The sequence below is a fragment of the Panthera leo genome, chromosome A1, assembly GCF_018350215.1.
Source record: "Panthera leo isolate Ple1 chromosome A1, P.leo_Ple1_pat1.1, whole genome shotgun sequence".
Lineage (NCBI taxonomy): Eukaryota > Metazoa > Chordata > Mammalia > Carnivora > Felidae > Panthera > Panthera leo.
In genome coordinates this window covers 184,662,045-184,677,505 of record NC_056679.1, presented here as the reverse complement: position 1 = coordinate 184,677,505, position 15,461 = coordinate 184,662,045, and the positions used below count along the sequence as shown (strand labels likewise).

Sequence of the window (15,461 nt, the reverse complement as noted above, 5' to 3'; positions counted from 1 at the left end):
AAGCCCATCAACTAATTTTCAAATTGATTTTTGGCATTTTTATAACATTTAGAGGAACAAAGTTAAAATCTAACTATTGTTTGCATTCATTAAAGAATTATTCTATGAAAACAATTATTTCACTTAAGCTCTCATTTCCTTAGTTAAGTTTATTATATTACATGTTTGCTTTCCTTATTACAAAAATAAAGTATGCTCAATTATAAATATTTTTAGAAAATGCAGATAAATTAAATAAAAGTAATTTAAAGCCTAATCCCTCCATCCAGAGGTGACTACTATTTACTTTAGAAGATCTATCTATCTATCTATCTCTCTATCTATCTATAACTCTTTTTCCTTCATGTGTGAATTAGGCTTAATAGAAATTAAGTTACTTACTGATGATCATATAGTAGGTAGTGAAGCCATGATATAGAACAAGGCAGACTTATTCCAAAGCCTTTGCTCTTAAACACTACAATTTATACTTTGCCTAATGGATTAAATCCTGGCCTTAGGAAGTCTTGGAAGATGTAGGATTATGGCAGTTTGTAGCCAGCAGCCAGGGGCTGAGGAGAGGAGGTTGAGGACTATGAAACATTCTGTCGGGTCCCAAAGGGAGTGTTGCTCTTTAAGGAGTATGCTTCTCTTAGTTTTCCAAGGGTCCTACTCTTTTTGATGACTCCAATCTTGTTGGCTCTGAAATTCTACTCTCTTCCAAGCATCCTACAGAGTGGATTCATTACGTTTAGGCTTTTTTTTTTTTTTTTTTAAATAGAAACTATGCACTGTTGAACTCTATAGAAAAACAAAACTCACATGGATTCTAATCTTGTAATTATCGACTTGGGTGCAGTCTTCTCCGTGAGGTTGAGCAAAGATAGAGGAGGCGCTGTGCATACCACAACCTTCTTCATTATCCTTCTATTTGCTCATCTTCTTGGCAGGCTCATAGATGTTCACAAGGACTCAGAGAACTGGGTTGCCATAACATCTCTCTAAGATCTGCTTCAGGCAGTGCATTTCAGCAAAGAGCAAGCCATGTAAGATCACAGGTATCAAAAATAGCAGGTGATGGTCCAAATTCTTGGCTCCAACTATAAAATACTGATTTCTAACTCCTATTCTCTGGGCTTTCTTGCTCTGAGGCCATGCTGGCACTGTTTGCATAAAGTGCTGTTCCATTTAAAAACAGCTGTGCCTAGAAGCAGATGAGAGTCGGCAAAGTAGGGATCATAAGTCAGCAGAACTGTGCTACAGAGGCATTTTCTGTTGCTGCTTTTGGTGGATGCTGACTAGAAAATCAGATTCTCTATAATCAACAGAACTTTACATCATGCATTTTAGAAGTTAAAAATCTAAGCCCAGAGATCCTTAATGATTTACTACCCTGGACAAAAGTTGCAGCTCATAGAGTCTGTGCTTTATGGCACAAATATTATGATCTCATTGAAACAAATGTTATCGGAATACCCCTTTTAAACAGGTTTTTTGAAGTTTTCTAAGTTATGATTACAAGGTCTGTCTTTTCCTGCTCTCCTGAATGTCTCGTGGTCTCATTTTCCCTACTTGAGTGACATAAACTACTCCTACCGGCTGTCCATAAGACACATCTTTGTGGGGCTCTTAGCTCTACACAGGGACAAAAGAGACACTGCCATTACAATTTTATAAAGTGGGGATTGGTGGTTCTTATCACCTGGACTATGAACACTCTCCTGCTTCCTTCAGTGTAGCTCCTGTGAATGACAGTTTTTGGGGTTTGTTCTGTTTTTACATTGATCAGTCTGTTGTCTTTTTCCCACGAAGTCCAGCCATCCCTGGATGCTCCATCACTTGTAAAGGTGATGTACAAGATACAATTCAAATAAGAAATGTAAGCCAAGCTGGAGTTTGAGACTTCAACTGATATGCCGAGTAAGGCATTCTTAACACATCTCTTCCTTCTCTTGCATGCCATCTATCATCTTGGACCACAACCTCTAACCATCATCTATACTCCCCTCCCACAGTTAGCACAGCCATGAGTTGTAACCCTGATTTTGGCACGAGTGTCAAAATGAGCTTTGCCATGTTGATGGCAAAGCTAGTTTGGACTCACATCATGATCCAGGTTCCTGAAGCAAAGTTAGACATTATAACCAGGCTGTCACCATACTGGATGTGAAGCCTGGAATCAGAGTAGCCAAAAAAGTGAAGACAAATCAGTAGTTTCTCTTTCCTCACAAGAAAGGCAATGGTACCGTATTCCTGCTTCTATTATTACATCTGGACCTAATAGCGTACCTGTGGGTATCTTTATTGTCTGGTTGGATATCCTCCAATATCTTGAAAAAACAAATTCAGCACGATACTATATAAAATTACTAATGATGATGAGGTAGGAATATGTGATGTAACACTTCTAGTCAATGATAAGGTACAAGTTAAAATAATTGGGATCTAAAAACAGCTCCTAAGTAGAAATATTTATATAAGAGAGTATGTGATTGTAGAAGAGAATAGCTCTCCAAAAAAATTTAGTGCTGTGTTTTCCATGGTACAGGATCAACCTTGGGAGGAAATTGCCCACCTAGGGGACTACATTTCCTGGTCCTCCTTGCATGCAGATGTGGCCTTGTGACCATTTTGGCAAAGGAGCAGAAGTATTATTTCCTGGGCCAGTCTCTCTTACTCTCCTTTCCCCTGTCTCTCATCTGGATACAGGAGATTCCAGAGGCCTAGGAATTGACCGAGTCACAAGATGGAAGGACCCTTGTTCTCTAAATCTCCATGTGGAGGAGAGTGGCCTACTCACCAGGAACACTTTCATGGGATGTAACAGTTTTATTTTTAAAAGCAGCTGGCAGTACCCTAAGGAATACAGTTGGAGAGGCAAGTTGGGACAATGTCCTTGCCTATATTTGTGTTTGGCGTTTCCATAGTCCAGATGATGTTGTATCCAGATGCTAATGTCCAGATGCCCCAGCAATTGATATACTTATATAAGTTAAGCTACAGGATCCTATTCCTTTGCCACTTTATTTACTAGCAAACGTTTAAAATGGAATGCTCTTCTTTGTCTGAACACGTACTATCAAAGTTTTTCATCTACCGAGAGTGGTAGAAAACATAACTAACAAGTCTTATTTCTTTTAGAACTATTTTGGTGTGTCTCAAAATATGGGATATTTTGGTATATTCTCAATGTCATTGGTACTAGCCTCTCACACCTAAACTATCATCTGGCTTTCCCTAACATAGTTCTTTGATTTCATTGAGAACAGCCCTTTGTCAGATTTAGGTGGCATATATACTAATCATAGTTTAATTGGTCTCTCCTGGTCTGTGTTGGTACAGGTGTGATGCAAATAAAGCATATATGTGCAATGGAAGTGATTGGAATTATGGTCAACTGACAGGAGCCATCAACCTTTCAGTGCTGGAATAGCTGGTTTATTGGATAAGACAGGACAATTACCACAACTGGCCTGTCAAGATGGTTAGAGCTCCCTACAGGTATTGAGGCAGGTGTTTGTGCCTTCAGTTTAATCTCTTCCTTTCTGGTTCCAGGCTGGATGGAGCTCTTGGCGCCAGCAGAAGTGTTTATACAGAAATGAGGGTCACCTGGATGCCCAGCCCAGTGGATCTGTGTGCTCATTGCCAAACAAGGCATGAGCTCCCTGTAATGCAAGCTCGATTTCTCTGGGGTAAAGGTAATCTGACTTGCAATCTTTTTTGGATCATCTGTGTGTTTGATTTAGTAGAGTTGTAGAAATTGAGAATGCTTTTCATTAGCTCCAATGGACCTTCTAGAACCTATGCTGTTCAATCTCTCATTTTACAACTGAGGATTCAGGGTCTCAGAGAGGTTAAGTGGGTGCCCCAAGCATGGCCAATCAGCAGGGAGCCAGGACGAGGTTTTAGGGCTTCTCAGACGGTGCTGATTACGTGACCCACAGCTGCTGTTTTGAGCCTGTTTTCATTACCTGTCAGCTCTTGTTTATTGTTTATAGGAGTTGAAGCTTCAACAGCCTCTAGAGATTGGAGAAGCAAAACAGCTCCAGAAGAAGTTGTGAATAACTGTTTACTTCTTTAATGCCTCTTTGTCTTTCTGCAAGGATTTGTGTATCTCATCTCAAAGCATGTTATTCCATGTGTTTCTTGCTTAAAGTTGTTTGAGACCTTTGACAATTCTGCCATTCTAGTTCATATATTATGATTGATCATTACAGTTTTATTTCATGGACAACATGTTTGGTAGTATTATTATTCATATTTTTAGAGATACCAAAACTAGGTTTGAGGACTATCTTAATAACTTTCCTAAGGTCACTTAGGCATGGCAGAGCTGGGCTTTGAACATGAGACTGGCTTCCACCAAACCTGTGCTGTTGACCTCATCATACATGATCCAGCAGAGCACCAAGTATTTCTTTTTAAAAAATTTTTTTTAATGTTTTTATTTATTTTTGACAGGGAGAGAGAGAGAGAGAGAGAGAGAGAATGAGAATGAGTAGGGGAAGGGCAGAGAGAGAGGGAGCCAGAATCTGAAGCAGGCTCCAGGCTCTGAGCTGTCAGCACAGAGCCCGATGCGGGGCTAGAACTCATGAACCACGAGATCACAACCTGAGCTGAAGTCTGACGCTTTACCGACTAAACCACCTAGGCACGCCCTGAGTATTTCTATAATAGTTTAACTTACTCCCAGAAAAAAGGCTCAGCCTTGGGAGAATCTGTTTCTTAAGGATAAGAGATTTTTCTCAAAACTCCTCTTTCATGATGAAGATTTAGATGAAAATTTTCTTATTTGAATGTGTAGCCTGAGCATTGTTTCAGTGATCAATATAGGCTCAAACTTGGGGTTACAGAAATGGGTCAGAGTAGCAGAAAGATCTAGAAGTGTGGGTGATGGTACAGCCTTCTTGAGAATCTCTGTCAAGAAAATCACTCTTAGGTTGTGTTAGATGTCATTTCATCCTCATCTGGAAGTAACTTAGTTCCTCTGATTTTTTGGCAAAAATTGGTCCTGGCTATATTTTCCGTATTTGTCACTTTCCTTATAGAAATAAAGTCCTTGCTACTTGGGTCATTTCTGTCAAAACTAAACAATTTTTAGGCTAGTAAAAAAAGTGGAGCATTACTGTTTTATGGACCAATTTGTAAAACTGTCAACTTTCTAGATGGTATTTTTTTATTTGTGGATTTTTCTCAGAAAACCCCATGACTTGAAACAATATTTATTAATTTATTTTTTTACAGTTCATTTCATATGTTTAACCCCCCCATGATCTCCTTGTGACTATATACAATTCATCCAGTTTCTCTTATTCTTATTTCAAAGAGCAAAGGGGATAAAGGTGGTAGAATGGCTTAAGAAGAGTCAAGTTCTGGGTAGCTCAGTTGGTTGAGCATCTGACTTTGGCTCAGGTCATGATCTCACGGTTCATGAGTTTGAGCCCTACATCAGACTTTGTACTGCCAGCGCAGAGCCTGCTTTGGATTCTCTGTCTCCTCTCTCTGCTCCTCCCCTGCTCTTGTTTTCTTCTCTCTCTTTCAAAATAAACAAATAAAAATTAAAAAAAAAAAAAAGAAAAGAAAAGTTAAGTTCTGGGAGAAATTGGAAATTGGAAGACACCACTCAATTATTGGTTTAGGAAAAATGCTTCCAAATCCTTGTTTGAATGGCAGGACTGAATGTGAAATTTGGGAGGTGTTCTAATCCAGATAGTATTCTTATTCCTTGCAAGTCTACGTTTTCTTCTTTTCTGGAGGATGGAGACAGAAAATGAGAGATAAAAACTTAGTCTTGAGTTAGCTTCATATTGTACAATTACTCTATTCCACCTATGTTTCACATATATCGCTTCTCATAATCACAAGGTAGCATATTTGAATATACAAATGAACATCACCATCTAGATAAAAACATTACAGTTTCAAAGCTTGGGGTACATATGCAAAAAACTGTTGCCCTGTATAGGGGTGCTCAAGATGAAGATAACCTTGACATTGTTGTCCTTTCTGCGAGGAACTTGTTCAATGCCTAGGTGCACACTTTCCATGTACCTATAAAGTCTGGACCATTTCTTTTTGCCTTTTTTTCCCCCTTTCTGTTTTCTTCTACAATATTATCCAACATGTGTTCTGTTCTCCTTTTCTTAATTTTTTTTCTTTTTTTTTTAAGTAGGCCCTACACCCAACATGGGGCTTAAACTCACAACCCTCAGATCAAGAGTCTCACGTTTTACTGGTTGAGCCAGCCAGGCAGCCTCATTTTCTTTGGTGTAATTCTCTGTTCCTTGGTTGGCAGATAATTTTATAAACTAAAAGGGTTTGTAATAAAACTTTTAATAGGATGAATGGAGGGTTTAGATACTTGCCTAGAATTTATCTTTACCTTTTGATATAAGAAAATTGGATTATTAGTTTGATTGAAGGAAGGAGTTTTGTTACAATAAAGCTTACATGAAGGAGGAGAGGCAAAAATGATGAGGGTCTTGTTTTGTCTTTCTGCTTCATACAATGAAATGGGTTTGAGTTCACTTATTAATGGGTCCCTGGTCAAAAGTTGCTATAATTTCTTTAAATGTTTGTTTATTTATGTTGAGAGAGAGAGAGATCACGAGCAGGGAAGGGGCAGAGAGAGAGGGAGAGAGAGAGAATCCCAAGCAGACTCTGTATTGTCAGTAGAGCCCAATAGGGAGCTCAAACTCATGAACTGTGCGATCATGATCTGAGCCAAAATCAAGACTTGGACTCTGAACCGACTGAGCCCCATTTTTTTTTTTTTTCTTATAAGAGGCTTCAGGGATTCTCTGCCCAAGCAGTGGTATTTCAGGCCTACATGTCAGAGTATGGCACAGAATAGAAGAGAGGGAAGTCTCTAAGCACTGTTTTGGCATCTTTGGAATTGACATCTTGGAAAATTCTCTGCTCTTCCATGGATACTGCCACTCACAGGGTGGGTGTGGTCAGCAGTTGCTGACAAGAAGCCCAGAACACCTATGGAGGCAGTTGGCACAGAGAGGGAGAACATGACAATTTTGTGTAAGGGCTACAGTTGACATGTTGGTTCATGAGTACATGTGAGGCATTCCATTGGCAGTAACAGGGACTGGGGGATGTATTTAAAATTTTTTTTATGTTTATTTTTAAGAGAGAGTGGGGAGGAGAGGGGTGGAAGGGCACAGAGAGAGAGACACACAGAATCTGAAGCAGGATCCAGGCTCTGAGCTGTCAGCACAGGGCCTGAGGCGGACCTCCAACTCACAAACCATGCGATCATGACCTGAGCCAAAGTAGGACGTTTAACCCACTGAGCCACCCAGGCACCCCATGACTGGGGAATATTTTAAGCACACCTGAGAACCATTAAAATTCAGGAGTCAAGTAATTTGTTATTTTTGTGAGGGAAGAGTTGGTCATACTCAAGTTACATGTTAATTCATAAAGTCTGGTGAGTGTCCAGAACTGAGATGGTCTGAAATTTTACCCTACTTGCAAACTAACAAGTCAGCCCATGACAGTTTCATAGATACTGGCTGAAGATATGAGACTCCTGGGTGGAGACAAAAGACTTTATCATTTATAGCTGAGCAGGCAGAGCTCCACAATCTCATTGGTTCCCCTAGACCCCATGTCCCATAGGATGATGCAGAGGAGGCCCTAGGGGAATATTATGCATGCATTGGGCTTATGTCACAGTTGAGGAATGTCATGCTTAGGAAACCCCAATTTTTAAAAAAGGGCTATTGGCAAACCTGACCAACCTTTGCCTTGGAGGGAGACGTTATCTTTCTTAAAGTGGTCAGAAAACAAATCTGTCCTCTGTTTCAGAGGAAAACTGACTCTATCTTCCAAGGCTATTTGCTATTCAAACATCCTTGACAAGATGGTCTAGGGAAAAAACTGTCAGTGCCTCTGTTCTGAAAACTTGCATGAAGGTAAGAGACCCATGAAGAATCCTCCCCAAATATGTTCCAAAGACCCACATTTTTATAATTTTTGGAGGTAGATGATGCCTGAAGTCAAAGGAATAAAGCCAATTATGATAAAGCAAGAGGAATGTTTTGGGGACATGCCAGTTTTTTGTTTACCAAGTCATACCCACTGAGGCTTTTCCTCCTGTGACCTGTAACTTGGATACATTTTCCAGGGGAGATACCTCTTTTATTGTTACCTAAACTCATCTGGCATGGATGCTTAGAATCTGTCCACAATGCTAATAGATTTCAGCATTAGGATGCAAAGGAAAGGCTTCAGATGAAATGTTCCAGTGTCCATTAAAGAGTAGTGACAGGGACCAGAAGATATCTTACCATATCCTGTCACTGTATAATATGCTAGATTGCTTCAGCCGATTAACTAGGGAGTAATGAAAAGTCTGTGTGTGAGTGAGTGACTGTTTGTGTGATGTGTATGTGTGTGTGAGAAGGAGAAGGAAGAAGGGAGAGGGAAAGAGGGGAAGAGGGGAAAAGAGATGGAGAAGAAGAGGGAGAGGGTTACCATTCACAGCTTATATTGAGAAAGAGCATGTGCACTTATATGTTTTGACACTATTGGGCTAGTGTCGTTCACGTGAAAGGCATTTTTAAAGCTTTAAACTTATTCTGTTATACTTTCAAGACCTGTGAATGATAACCCATGCTTTTTGTATGGTGATTTTATTTGGTAAACATGGAATTAGCCTTAGAAACAAACCCCCTTAATTCAGACATCGTTTAAGTCGAGGGCTCAGTAATACAGAGTCTGAAAGATTTTGTAGGTAGGTAGGAGAAAAGAAGTCAGTCTTTTAATTACATATTTGAAAACAAAGTGAAAGAGGGAAAATGATAAATAGTTTATAGGAAGAGGCTTTTAGGCTTTTTCAAAGCTAATTTGTTGGGAATTCTTTGGCTAAATTGGAATAAATGTATTATCAGAGAAGCTCTATCGAGCACAGTGTGATGGTAGCTTAATCTGACTGTGACTGTATCTCACAGATCACTGTACCCAGTCAATACTCTATTATTGCAAGTTAAGTGGTTTGCTACAGTATTCCACACACAGGGTATTAGGAGCTCTGTTCCCTAATTTCCTAAGCAATAATGGTATAAGCAGTATGCATTTTTTATTATAAAAACTAACAATTGCCTCCACAGAGTTAATGGTTTTTTATATACTGTTGGTACCCAGGAGATTCAGTCATAAATCAGAGCAAAATTAAATGTAAAATGTACTAAATTTTGGCAGAATTAGATTTTCTTTGCAGAGGCTGAAGTCTTCAGTTTTCCTTGGAATCAAACTTTGGTTTTCTTCCTGGTGCTTTTATTTTCATTTTATTTAAATGAGTGTGTTGTTTCCTGATTAAAATTGATTCTGAATAATTATACCAACAGTAATTCACAGCATGAGCCTGGGCAGCGTTCTTTATAGCTCCTGGAGGCTGTCTTCATCCAGCTTTTCTGAGCTTGCCAGTTTTTCAGTGTTAACTATATTCTCTGCGCAACAGGGTTATGAACCACCCAACAAAGACTGTAGAGTGCAGGATCATTCCTCCTTTCAAATGGCTGCTGTTTTTACAGGTTAGGGACTCTGCGCAGGTCAGAATTTACTTGGTGAATTGCTTATTTACTCATTTCACAGTAAATAGTAGGGAAGAAAGGACAGTGGTTGGGGGTGCCTGGGTAGCTCAGTCGGTTAAGCATCTGACTTCCGCTCAGGTCATGATCTCATGGTTTGTGAGTTCGAGTCCCACGTCGGGCTGTGTGCTGACAGCTCAGAGCCTGGACCCTGCTTCAGATTCTGTGTCTCCTTCTCTCTCTGCCCCTCCCCCACTTGTACTCTGTCTCTCTCTCTCTCTCTCTCTCAAAAATAAATAAATGTAAACAAAATTAAAAAATAAAAGGACAGTGGTTTCTCTTCATTAAGATACTTGGTTAGGATTGTTAGTTTCCATGTATCAGGAGCTGGTGGCCCAGGAAGGAGGGGGGGAGAAATGGGTTACTCAGAAGGCACGTGAGTGTTTGGTTCAGACTAGAGGTAGAATTAGAGCTGCTGGTGGGTGATAGGAACAGGACGTTAAAAGTCAACACAGTCAAGCTTACACTCTAATCTCTCTTAGAGGTCTCTCTTTTGCTCTTGCTTCGTTTTTCTCTATGCCATTGGACATTTTCCTGCCTCTTTCCACTTGTGCAGAATATGGTGGCATCACAGGGTCCCATACTGCACATTCTCATTCTCAGTGACCATTCATTCCCACTCACTAGGCCAGAGTCAGGCCCAAAGGCCTTCAGGAGCTGGGCCACATTTCAGTTAATAGTGAGTGATGGGACAGTGGCAATATGCAGAATGCATTTCTTGCTTAAAAGCATTCAAATTAAACAATATTAATGGCAAAACTAAACATAACCAGTCTGCAGACAAAATGTAGTGTTGAGGCTACATTTAAGATCCCTTGACCAGTCTTTATTAGACCATTTCCCAAATTCATGGGACACCTAGCTTTGTCGGCAGAGATGAAACTAAGATGAGGCAGTAAGGTCTCGGGTGTAAAATTTAAGGTGATGCCCAAAAATATCAATAATACAGATAAATAATATTTCAATGTAATGTTTTTGTTTTTTATTTATTTTTGTTTTTTAGAGAGAGAACACGTGAGAGGAGGGAGGGGGCAGAGAGAGAGAGAGAGAGAGAAAGAGAGAGAATCCCAAGCAAGCTCCATGCTCAGCATGGAGCCTGACATGTGGCCTTATCCCACTACCCTGGGATCATGACCTGAGCCAAAATCAAGAGTCAGATGCTCAACTGACTGAGCCACCCAGGCACCCCTCAATGCAATGTTTAAAAAAATACAAATTAATACAAAAAACTGCATGATGAACAAAATACAAAATTATAAATATAGACAGGATCACTATTGCTGATTTTTCCTTTTGCCTCAAGCTCCAGTATGGCTCACAACAGCATGGTCACTAGGTCTCTACTCATAAGCCAGTCAGTTATGGACAGGAGAGGAGTCCCATCAATACCCTGTGGGTGGAGGAGTCAGTTGTCAGCAGTAGGGATATGCGCCAGGCAGCAGATCCCAAAAGATGTCTCTAAGGGATGTTAGAGCATGATACTTTGTTCTGGGATACAGACTTTATTAGTCAGCTGGCCATAACACAATACCATAGGCTGGGTGGGAATCTAAGATGAGGGTGCCAACGTGTTTGGCATGATTCTGGTGAGGACTCTCTGGCTTACAGATGACTGCCTTCTCACTGTGTCCTCGCATGGCCTTTCTTCTGTGTAAGAATGTGGGGGCAGAGAGAGAAGCCTAGCTTTCCTTTCCCTATCTCTCCCTATAATCCTATCATAAGGGCCCCACCCTCATGACCTCATCCAACGCTGATTACCTCCCATCTTCACATACCATTACATTGGGATTGGGGGTTCAACATGTGAATTTTGAAGGACATGAACATTCAGTCCATAACAGCTCCACATATTAGGGATGTGCTCCAAATATTCTTAATTCCTCTTTGTAGTCTTCCTTGGACTTCCTATGTATTAATTACTCCTTACTTTTAAAAAATCTAGTTATCTTTTGACAATTGTGCCACAATATAAACCCAGTAAAGTAAGTTAAGATTTTGTCATTGACTTCTTATTCCAAGTTAGTTGCCACAGGAGTATCGTTTTACAAAGCTGAATTAATCATTAGAAGAATGACTCAGATTTAACTAGAAGATGAAGTTTGGGTGTTTAACCATTTCTGAAACTCCTGGGACCTGACCAATAATTACACTTCCCATCCGTAAGAAGACAGAAACATTTAGCATATGGTTTTTCTTTTCCATATAAAACCAATCAGAATATGTCACTTTATGGCTTAGTGTAGTTAGTCAAAATGTTGTGCCTAGTTCTTCTAAATGTAAATCTCCTAAAGACATTTTTCAGAAAGTTCTATCAAATTATTAAGTGACAAGAATGTTGGTAGAGAAAATAAATTCCTTTAGACGTCTTATAGGAACTAAAGAATTAAGAAATTCTTTTTTTCTTTTTATCTTCCCCTCCCATCTCCTTAGGGTTTTTTTTTTTTTTTTTTTTCCTGGTTTTGATGTTCAAACACCATATTGGAAAACATTTAAACTGTGAATATAATTCTGCAAACACTTTGAGCCATGACAATATCTGTCCTGGGCAACCTCGTATCAAGCTGGCAAAACAGATCTTGGAAAAATGGGGAAGTATTTTTGTTTTCAGAATGCTTTATATGCAATTCCCCAGAAACAGTTCAAAAAGATAGATACTCTTTTCTAAAAGGTTGCTGTTTTAGCACTTCCCAACTTATAAAGGTTGGAATTTCCCACTGGCTCAGCGGAGAGATTTGTATCAGTTATTTTAGATTCACTTAATAGCACATTTGTGTTTGAGATGAAGTGTGAGTCCCATCAGACAAGTTAAGATTGTTCTTAAAAATTGGCCTCCTTCTCCCTCCCCCCATGTATACTCAGATCTAAAGTAGAGTCTTCCAAATGTTATTCCACAGCTAGGTATGACATCCTATCTTAAAACAGCAGCAATAGCTGCTGTTTCTTTTTGTAGAGAACATGGCTGGGTATATAGCAAGTGAATCTGTCAAGACCGGTGGTTTTTCAGTTCTTTAAGTGAAGCCTTGATTATTCCCCCCTCCCCTGCACCGTACTGGTATAGATGGAAGTGAGGAAGGTGGTAACACATAGAAAAGTACCTCCAATGTTTGTACAAAATGCAGTAACACTTGCCTAATCACCTGTGACTTCAGTATAGCTATTGCATTTTGTTTTTACTTCTGCATTCATCATGTTCTATCCTTTTATTTTCCCTCCTGCTTGTCACCTTATTATGTTTTTTTTTATTTACTTTTTTAGAGCAGTTTAAGGTTCATTGTAAAATAGAGGGGAAGATAAAGAGTTTTCCCATATACTCTCTGCCCCCAAACCTGCATAGCCTTGCCATTAATTGATGAACCTACATTGACAGATCATAGCTACCCAAAGCCCATAGTTCACTCTTGTGTCACTCTATGGGTTTCGATAAATGTATAGAGACATGTTCATTATAGTATCATACAGAGTATTTTCACTGCCCTAAAAATCTGTGCTCTACCTATTCACCCCTCCCTGCCCACCTTAAACCTGGCAACTGCTGATCTTTTTACATGTATTATAGTATAGCTTTTTCCAGAATGTTATATAGTTAGAATCATAGCATATGTAGCATTTTCAGATTGGTTTCTTTCACTTAGTAACATGCATTTAAAGTTCCTCCATGTATTTTCATGGCTTGATAGTTCATTTTGTTTTGCCACTGCATAATATTCCATTGTCTCAGTATACCACATTTTATCCTTTTACCCAGTGAGGAACATCTTGGTTGCTTGCAAGTTTTGGCAATTATGAGTAAAGCTTCTATAAACTTCATGCGCAGGTGTTGTGTGGACGAAAGTTTCAAGTCCTTTGGATAAATACCAAGGTGAGCGATTGCTGGACTGTATGGTAAAAATATGTTTAGTTTTGTAAAAAACCACCAAACTATCTTCCAAACTGGCTGTACCACTTTACATTTGCACCAGCAATGAATGAGTGTTCCTATTCATCCACATCCTTATCAGCATTTGGTTTGGTTTTGGAATTTGACCTTTCTAAATAGGTGTGCTGTGGTATCAGGTTCTACCTTGTTTGGCTCTTAGGTTTTACCTTCTCTGCTAGTTTACATGTTTCTTAAAGGCAAGGGTTATGCACATCTTTTTATCTTCAATCACTCCTTGTGTAATCACTTGCATGTAAAGTTCACTCAGAAGTGTGCCAAAAGACTGAAGATGCTGAATGTGTTTGAATTGGTTAAAAGTTCAGTTACAAGGAAAGGAATCATTTATTGAATATATATGCCAAGCATTTGAAATACTTGCACTTTTCCTGTTAATCCTCACAATAGTCCTATGAGAAAGACAAAATTATTCCTACTTTGCTAAAAATGGACAAACTGAGGCTTAAAATAGTAAGTAAATTACCTACCATCAGTAGAGTCAGCTAGACCCATGGTTCTAAACCAGATCCATTGGCCTAAAGCTTCATTAGGCCATTAGGATGGGCTGCGCCTGCAATTAGAGCCAAGATCCCCAATGTTAGATGCCCATGGGGCCAGGTAGACAGGGTAGGATGCTGGTCAGGGGGGAGGGGTTGGGGTAAAGAAGTGGGCAGTCTCTACTTAGCTCTAACCAACTATTAAACATTTTTAGAAACATGAATCCATAAATCTGGATTTTGCAAAATCTTCCAAGTTTTATATTTTGACACCTAATTTAATAATAATACTTGTAAAAGTTAATATAGGTCTGTGGGCCAGATTTAGGCCACAAAAGAAAAGTTTCTAGCTGTTGTATTAAAGAGTAGTTTTTAAAAATTTTTTAATGCTTATTTATTTTTGAGAGAGAGAGGGAGATAGAGAGATAGAAGAGAGATGGGGGGTGAGTGGGGGAGAGGCAGAGAGAGAGGGAGACACAGAATCTGAAGCTGGCTCCAGGCTCCAAGTTGTCAGCACAGAGCCGGAGGCAGGGCTCAAACTCCTGAACCTTGAGATCATGACTTGAGCCAAAGTCGGACACTTAACTTATTGAGCCACCTGGCACCCCTTGAAGAGTAGTTTTAAAGTGTTGCAACTCCTTTTCCCCAAGTATGTATTGTGATCCCAAATGATGTAAAGTATTGCCTGTCAAGAAAAATTTAGAGAGCTGTCATTAATAGTTTACTCTTTTGTTGGTAGGTAAAATGTTCACAGATAATACTTGTTAAGAAGTAGTTACCTATCTACTACTCAGTGTGGAGCCCAGAGTGTGAATGATGATGGTTACTATTTTACTTACTGTAGTTGATATGAAGTTCCGATCTAGAACTTCATGAAAATAATAAAAGCATTTATTGAGTTGTGAACTGATGCTGCATACTAAACTATACACAATTTTCTAAGTATTTTATGTAAATATATGCACTCTCCCACAAGAAATTACAAATGACATGCATATGTAACCATATGTAGCTTTGGTGTTAATTACTAGTTGCCCATTATGAGTATGTAGATGAATCCCTTTGTTAGAAGCAGCTAGAGTGATCTCTTGTTCTTCCTCTTGGAGTTTTCTATCTATGTTTTCCTGATCCAGGTCACCAGCCTGTTTTATCTTTGTCACTGGCCCAGAGTATTTGAGTCTCTCTTTTGACATAGTGTTGATAGGATAATCACAGAAAAATTCTACCTTTCTGTTACATCTCTTGCAGTTTGCATCTGCACAGAGTTTAGTTGAATTTTTATGCTTTAACAATGTTTATTCCTAGCAGCTCTTTCAGGACATGCTGCAGGGAGGTGAAGTCCCCTCACTGTCAATGTTGGCCTCTAAATGTCCCCATTGGGCACTCCTTTAGAGAGAGAGATTTGATGAGACTCCATGATTTCTATGTAGAAAAATAGAATGCCTTCTGGAAGCTGCTAAGGCTCAC

The 15,461-nt window shown here is 39.4% G+C and overlaps 1 long non-coding RNA gene across 1 annotated transcript in view; it reads left to right on the top strand.

Annotated features, from left to right (window-relative positions):
* Positions 1-14,171, top strand: part of LOC122224947 — a 70,044-nt gene extending 55,873 nt beyond the window's left edge. The window contains exons 6-7 of the long non-coding RNA XR_006205040.1: positions 2,689-3,677; positions 13,330-14,171. This is a non-coding gene — a long non-coding RNA (uncharacterized LOC122224947). The remainder of the gene's footprint in view (positions 1-2,688; positions 3,678-13,329) is intronic.
* Positions 14,172-15,461: the final 1,290 nt, after the last annotated feature.